Here is a 9192-nt window from a genome sequence, read left to right as displayed (position 1 = left end):
CTTATTTATTTATTATGATGTATATTGTATAAATTTATTTATTTTTATTTTTTTATTTTTTATTAATTTATACATTTATTCATTAGTAATTTATTTTTATTTATTTATTATGATGAGTATTTATTTATTTTTTTATTTTTTTATTTATTTATTATGATGTGTATTTATTTATTTTTTTGTTTTTATTTTTTATTAATTTATACATTTATTCATTAGTAATTTATTTTTATTTATTTATTATGATGAGTATTTATTTATTTTTTTATTTTTTTATTTATTTATTATGATGTGTATTTATTTATTTTTGTATTTTTTATTTTTTATTAATTTATACATTTATTCATTGGTAATTTATTTTTATTTATTTTTTTTTAGATGGACGCTAAGAATCTAGCAATAATGTTCGGACCTACGTTGATACGGAAATCAAACGATGACACTCTCTCCATGGTAACTGATATGTCAGATCAATGTCGTATTGTAGAGAGTATTATTATACATGTAAGTAGTTATTCCCCTTTATTCCTCGATTGCTTGTTTTATATGGGTATTGAAACAATGATGGGCGGACATGGAAAAATGGTCATGGTTGAAACGATGGGACACTTAAAAAGGACCCATGGTATGTTAAGGATCCTTCAAAATCAAACAGTTTGGCTAAAATTACACTCACTGAACATTGGCCATTTGCAAAGAAAAATTCCTGGTTCAAAAACAGAAACATTTGTAGCTATCTTGACCAGCACAAATGCGAGATAGCTCTGTGGACTATTTAAGGATGTAGAGGTGACAAACCCAGTCAGACTGATACCAGGATGGCTGAATGATATTGAAATCTTGCTCCCCTTTGTGTTTCAGTATGAGTGGTTCTTCAGTTCCTGGGATCATGATGATCATGTACCCCTAGAGCAACAGAAAGACACCTCACCTCCCTGCAGCTCCGCTGATACCAGTAGAGTTCTTAAAGACGATGATGGTAAGTTGTATTGGTTATTAATTTATGACTCATCCAATTTGAGAATAAAAAATCACAAATTGGTCAAATTTCCCTCATGACAAACTGCTTTCCATTGCAAGCACAATCTCAGCACAAAAGTTAATTTCATTAGCTCATTTCGTTAGCTCATTTCATTAGCTCATTTCATTAGCTCATTTCGTTAGCTCAAGTCCTAAATATTCTGGCATAGAATGTCATTTCATGAAAAGCAATATTTAAGACATGCAGCAATATTAACTTTTATGATTTCAATTGCAGAAGAGCTGGATTCTCAAATTTATGCACGAGAAATAGTTTCGTCAATAATCACGGCAGCCAATAGGAAGATGAAATCTAAGGAGACCAGTAAAAGTTGCGATGAGCTAGACTGTTCTCCTCCTGCCTACGGTGACTTGGATCTTCATCGTCAAGGACCTCCACCACCTTACAGCCACTCTCAATCAAAACATGGCATCACAACAAGCTTCTCGGAGGAATTTCTTGATCGTAAACCTCCACGACCAGTGCCTGTTTATGATAGGAAACCCCCACCCCCTCCTCCTCCTTATGAGCAGGAGTGGCAGATGATTTTCCAAAAGGCTGATCCTAACGCTCGTGCATTCACTCGTCATTACTCAGAGGATTCGCTAATGGATCGCAATGACGAGCTTGAGATGTCTCACAGCTTAGACACGAGCTGGAATCTGAGTCGAGACACGCTAGATCGTTTACGGAAAATCAAGAAGGACACAAGTTTGATCATTGAGCGTGAGGAGCAAAGGCGGAAGGATATGGAGAAGCGTCGTCAAGAGCAACAGCGTTACGAACAAGAGTATCAGCGAACGAAAGAAGAGATGGAACGAGAGGATAGTCACAGTGTGGAAGATTTGTTGAATCTACGTTTCAGTGATTTTACTAGTAAAATTAATTCCATGTCCTCTAGGCCAGAGACATCGCCACCATACTCTTCCAATCAGCCTAGAGGTGGAAGAAATCAGGGCTATCTTTTAGCTCGAGCTCATCCAGTCATCTGTGGTACAAGATCTGACAGTGACGTGAAAGATCCGTCACCGTTATCTGACAGACCTGAAGCAGTCGACAGTGGTAAATATCTTATCAGTATAGGTAACACTCGCGCTCGCGATAAACCTACTAAATCTGGAATGTTGGGTAGTTTAGACTCGCTAGCTCCGTGTGTGCCTCGAGCTGGTTCCTTAGAAAATATGTTAGATACTAATCCACATCATGTGCATGGCAAATATTCTGATCATCCCCATAATTACAGGCGATCCCGAAACTACGATACAGACACACCCAAAGACAATCAACACAGATCCAGCAGTCAAAAAAGACACCCCCGAACATTAAATCGTAATAGTGCAGCTTACCGTCACGGATCCTTAGATTCGTTGATCGACTTACTGGATAAACAAGACAGAAATTCGTGGGCGTCAACTGATTCCGAGGACGGCCTTGATTTATTAACAGATTTAACAACAACATTCGATCAAAAACTTCAAATTCTTTCAAATCCCAAATATAAGCTTAATGGCAGTTCACGGAAAAGTCGAACTGATTCAAGCAGTGCTAGTGCCAGTACAATAAGTGATGTACTGGATGAAAAAGACTTCGATTTGCCTCTTTCCCCAGAGTCGCCTCCCTCTTATGTGGAGCTGAAATCTCAACCAGTTATTCTGCCGCGATATCCGCAAAATTTAGTCATGTCCACTTCAAATGTGCAAGACAAGAAATTTCAAGACCCAAGTCTGCATCGGTCTCACAAGTCGGAAACTAAGATTGGAATAGCTTCAAGATTTGAGCGCAATCCTCAACTTCAAACAGGAAGCCAGACGCCTAATCCCTCCGCAACTGGTACAATAAGTTTAGTTCAGTGGACATGCAATCCCAGTGAAAATCGACGACCAGTTTCCAAAAAACTTACTTCACCATTGTCATTAACGCATTCTAACAAAGATAACAACAAATATTCCAATAGTTTAAAAACATTTAAAAGCGAACAACCTCAGAAAAGGGAGGTAACTTTTTCCACTGAAAATCAAGTGAAAAACAATTCTAATAATCAAGGGGAAACTTCGACTAATACAAAGAAATCAAAGAGAGGCATCAGGCGACATACTGTTGGTGGGATTGGTGATTGGGATAACATCAAAACAATCATGGCCGCCCAGGGTTCAAAGGATGAAATATCAGCTTGGGAGCAACTACAACCAGCTATCAGAGACAATTCAATGAGAAAAAATCGTAATTTGAAATTGTGGTTGCAACAGGAACGTTTACGCGGAAGTACGCCCGATTTGTCGTCACTAGGTCTAATGAAAGCATATGATCGTCCATTCTATCTCTAAATCATGTCAGAGAGATGCCCAATTCTCCTTCATTATAGGCAGCGTATTAAGCCAAAATATCAGGCAGTATTAGTTTAGGTTATTTAGTTCAATTTATATTTTTGTGGAATTGGCCTATGATTTTTTTGCATTTTGATATCGCTCTAAACCATGATGAAGTTCTGTTCAGTATGGGCAGCTTATTACGCCAAAATACCAAACAGTATTGGTTAAGATTGCTAAGTTCAATTTATATTTTGGTGGAATTGGCCCATACTTTTTTAACATATAAAGCAATAATGAATTTGCCAAAATTATATTGGGCACATATTTGGAACTTTTTAAAAGAAATTCTAATGAAAAAAAAATCAAATACTTGCAACTGAAATAATGGGCATCTCATTTCATTTCATTCATTCATTATTTTGTTCTCAGTCATTTTTTTGACAAATTGTTTGCATGATTTTTCTTATACAAAACAACACAACACAACATTTAACTGTTACCATTTTGTTTTACCGCTTTTATGAATCGAAATTTCAAGCACATTTCAAGCAAAAGGGATACGCTTTTCCTAAAATACTCCAAAATAGAAATCTAATTCTGTATTTTTAAGCAGGTCCTCTGTTTAAATGTTGTGTTGTTTTGGTATATCAGTCAATTAACTTATGAAATATTTAAAATAATTAATTTATATTTAGTCTTATTAAGAAGAGCTAACATTTCATTCTTAATTTAATTAATGACAGAAAAAATTTTGAAATATTTTTACAAAATTAATATAAAACTGTGGAGTTGACAATGCAAGGGTAGAGTGGTAGCAAGTGTTCTTATATGCATATTTTTATTAATTTTGATTCGACCAGATTTTTTTCACAATTTACAAAATTTAGTATTTTCTAATGGATTTGATAACTTGTTTTTCGGAATTTCATGAAATCAAACTGGACATTCAAAAAAACATGTTGGAACAGACTTAAAGTGATACTACGTCTTAGAATGAACATAAAATTTAAGTTCTCGAAATGGTCAATATGAGTATATATTCATCAGTGAACTTACCTGGTGTCATAAAGTTACAACAGAATCCCTGTAAAATCTAGAAAATTGGAAAATTCATAAAAATAAGTAATTATTGAAAAACGCTTAATCATAATATTTCAATAGTTAATTGTATATTTATTAATTTTTTTGGATTTATTGGATTATATAAGGATCCTGTTATGTTATTTATGACACCAGGTATATCTACTGGCTCTTATTGGCCAAGTTTAAAATTCTTAAATTTTATGTTAATTCTAAGACATAGTATCCCTTTAAGACAGTGTTCCAAAAAATTGGTAGGTGCAGACAGAATTCAAAATGGAGAAGAAAATAAAAAAAAACCTGAAAATTCCTCTTCCATATTGTTTGTTTGAGGGCAAATTAAGGCAGAATTGGAAGAAACAGAACCTGCTCAGAACTCTCCAATTGAGTGTGACTTTTAAAAATGTTTAGGACCTCGAATGAAGAGTAAAGTGACCTCATCCGCTTTCTTATTTTAAAGAGATGGATGTTATTTAGCATGTATTTGTTTTGGGTCTTGTAGTGTTCCCCACCTCCCCTGTCAAATTTCATGTTAACTTTTTCATCTCATGGAATCATTTATGCTACATTTCACTGCCAAAAATTGAAAGCTTTCAGCGACCTAGTGAGATCATCATATTCGGAACCATTGGAAACTTGCAGGAATTTGTTCGAGCGATCTGGAAATCTGTGATCTGAATTCAGAAATATTGTATTCACAACAGGGAGGTTGCATTACAATTTTGTTAGTCGGACAATTTGCAGAGAGGAGGTAAATAAAGAATCTGCCAAAACTTGTTTATTTTGACAGATCTACATGGAGACATTTCAATATTTATTCAGACATGTCTGGCAAGTGCATCCAGATCAACTGTATAGATACTACTTAAAGACAATATTTCAGAAAATTTGGTAGAGCCGACTGAATTATGTATCACTTTGTATGTTTTTAATATTTGTCTTTTTCACCTACTTTGTTCAGTTAATATTTATAAATAGTACTTAATTCAAAACATTTTCATGCTTTTTACAGCAGACTTGCTTTTTGCCAAAATATCTTATATATATACTACATTTATAGTGTTCACAAACATTGATCTTGAATCCTCAAGGGTCACGAGTCAGGTTCAACATCAAACCCTTGATCCAGCAGGCAGGTATTTCTGTCACTGCATTTTGATTGGTTGAGGATATAGTTCTTAACCAATGAGATTCGTCAAAACTAAATATTGTGCAGTAGGAATTCTGTCATCTGTCCAAAACTCCATGTGTTACATGATCAGTAATTGGCCAAACTGTATATTGACAAGAGGTTGCTAAATTTAATAACTATCCTATATCCAGTCTGTTACATGATCAATAATTGGTCAAATTGGGTGATCACAGAGAAGTTGCTATCTTTTACCATATGTAACAATCAGTTTGTGAAGAAATTAAATCGTGTATCAAAGGATAGATGTTGAAACTGACTCGTACCCCTCGAGAGCATCAGTGTCATCAGCCAACTTGCGTTGTTTAATAATCTCTTTGGTTATATTCTTTATTATATAAAGTTCATATATCAACATATTTCATATGCATTTCTGCCGGAAAGAGAATATCAGAAACTTATATTAAAAATATATCTAACTTATGCATTTTATCATGAACAAATCTCAAAGCAGAAATTCAGCCAAATGTATTGTTTTGCCTTGTATCAGAATTTATGGATTTTTTATCCTTTGAAAATTCTGGATTATGGTTATTATATATGGAGCAACAAATTCAGCAAAATTATCACTTTGTTTAGATCATTTTAGTTTGATAATGTGCTATTTTTGCAAGATTGGTTGCAATTTTGTAATAAATTCTTAACTTTTTTTTATATTTCTTAACATACAGTGAATTTTATTTGTAAGAAACCCTGAGTCACAATGGAGAGTTGTGTGGTTCATAGCTATCACCAGTCATTGAGATATAAACTAATAATAGGTATATCAATTATATTTGATTATTTATTCAAAACTGCTTTGTGGCTTATATATGAATAGTTCCATCATCAAACACTTAGTTGTAGTGGAATTGCAGGAAGCACAGATGTCTGATTGAAAATTGGGATGTTGCAAATTGATGCTATCATTATACCTGATACACATTTTTAGAAAACCTCTGAGATATAGACTGTTAGCTATGGTAAGAAACTTTTAGAATAGCGCTTGTGTTAAAGGGATACTACGTCTTAGAATTAACATGAAATTTAAGAATTTTAAACTTGGCCAATAAGAGCATATATTCATCAGTAGATATACCTGGTGTCATAAATAACATAACAGGATCCTTATATAATCTGATAAATCCAAAAAAACTTAATAATTATCCATAAATATTCAATAAACTATTATTTTTCAATAATTACTTAGTTTTTTGAATTTTCCAATTTTCTAGATTTTACAGGGATTCTGTTGTAACTTTATGACACCAGGTAAGTTCACTGATGAATATATACTCATATTGACCATTTCCAGAATAGGCCCATGTTTAGGATAATTAGTTAAAATTAGTTAAACCCCAAAATTGTAATTGAGCTTAATGAGATGAATATTGAAGTATTAATAGTGTTTGATTTTAGATTTATCTTATAATGAGGATATAAACCCTGAACATATTCTAAGGATATAGACCCAAAGTATAAGAAATGTGAATGCTATATTTGACTCTAAAGAGGGATATAAGACCCATGAGATCTATATCCATTTATAGGGGAGAGTTCTAGTTCTATTAGGTCTATATGGCTTGTTATAGAGATATAAATTAATATTTAGGATATAATATAGAGTTTAAGGTCTATATCTTAGCTAAAGGGGAATAACTCCTTGTTATTATTGTATGTATGAATTCTTATGTACAGGAAATTACAAATTGTAGAAAAATGTCAATAATTTTGCCTTATTTAGCTTTTTTTTGTCTTTTTATTATTGTATTATAAATATTCAAAGAGAACATATTATTATTGAAGATTTTGTCTTTTTGTTTTGGGGCTCCCGACATGAATTTTGTAGATCATTCAGATAAACACAATGAGCCTATGGCACAATAAGAATCAAGATAACAAACGTCACATAAAGTCTCCCTTAATGCAAGGCAAATCGCTTTTTTTAAGTACAACTACCCTTTGAATTAGGCTTGTCATTGATTCTGTTAATCAGACACTGAGCTGAATTAGGCTTGTCATTGATTCTGGTTATCAGACAATGAGCTGAATTAGGCTTGTCATTGATTCTGTTAATCAGACATGGAGCTGAATTAGGCATGTCATTGATTCTGGTTATCAGACACTGAGCTGAATTAGGCTTGTCATTGATTCTGTTAATCAGACATGGAGCTGAATTAGGCTTGTCATTGATTCTGTTTATCAGACACTGAGCTGAATTAGGCTTGTCATTGATTCTGTTTATCAGACAATGAGCTGAATTAGGCTTGTCATTGATTCTGTTTATCAGACACTGAGCTGAATTAAAGACAAGCCTATTTCAAAGGGTGGTTTGAATTAATTGCAAGTCATGTATGACTATAGCTCTTGAGTGATGATCCGACATTAATTGTCATTCATATCTGACTAGAGCTGTAGAATTATTTGACTGAATTTTACAGTCTTGTCTGTTATTGGCACATTTAAAGATAGTTTCCCTCATTTTCATTTATGCTAAAACTTATATGAATAGAAAGTAGAGGTGTTCTAATGACTTGGAAAAATACCAGTTTGTCTCACATGTCCATAATTAATTCATAATTAGCTAAATTAGAAGAGAATTACCAGCAGAATTCCAATGAGTGACCGATCAAAAAAGGTCAAAAAGTCTTTTTTGTTTATCCAGACTGTACATACATGGACATTTATGATTGGTTAAAACTTAAATTAAATGCCATAAAAGAACAAAATGATATGATAAAGAATACATGATAATTCATTAGAAACACCTATTATTCAAAAAATTTACTTAATTTGACACTAAAAAATAAGGGAACCCATCTTTAAGCTTAAATGTTAGAAACTATCACACCAACCATGGTCTCCACTGACAAATACCATTACGAAGAAAGTTAGAAAATACAAATCATATATTAATTTTTTTTTTTATTGGATTTCTCTTCTTTTTTTTTATTCTGCCATTTCTATGTACAAGTTATAAATAGTAACAATACAGTTCAACCAAAATAAAACTAGTAACAGGCTTAATCCATCTTATAAAGAGAATTGTGGCAATCTACAAAAATTAATCTTGGCATATATAAGCTTACTGATAAGATCTTATCAAATTTCATGTCCTTAAGGATTCCATATACGTGTCATGCAGATGCGGACATAATTGGCTCTTGCGGATCCGTCATTCGTCAAATATGATTCCATATGTGCATTAAACGTATGCGTTATCTTTCTTTTGATGCACAGACTTCTAGACAGATGGATGCTTTGGTGCATAAAAACCCCACAAAATCCGTCACATTTGGGAGATCACGCATGGAAAGGCATCAAATTGCTACACTCGGCGATTTTTTTTTTTGACGCGTGACGGAGACCATTTGACTGATACCACTTTCATATATATAGAATCACACCCTCTCAAACCAACCATTTCGATTTTTAACGCATGACGCGTATATGGAACCTTAGCTTAAGTCATAAAAATGCTCAGATATATCCTATGAGCTTCATCTGAACCAAAAATAAAAATATGAATAAAACAATAACTCTATGAACAAAACATTATGTCTTTAGAATTTCTTCGCCGAAGATAGATATATATATATATCATATCCCAAAATATT

This window comes from Lottia gigantea (assembly GCF_000327385.1).
Source record: "Lottia gigantea unplaced genomic scaffold LOTGIsca_77, whole genome shotgun sequence".
Classification (NCBI taxonomy): domain Eukaryota; kingdom Metazoa; phylum Mollusca; class Gastropoda; family Lottiidae; genus Lottia; species Lottia gigantea.
This window is presented reverse-complemented; position numbering follows the sequence as displayed.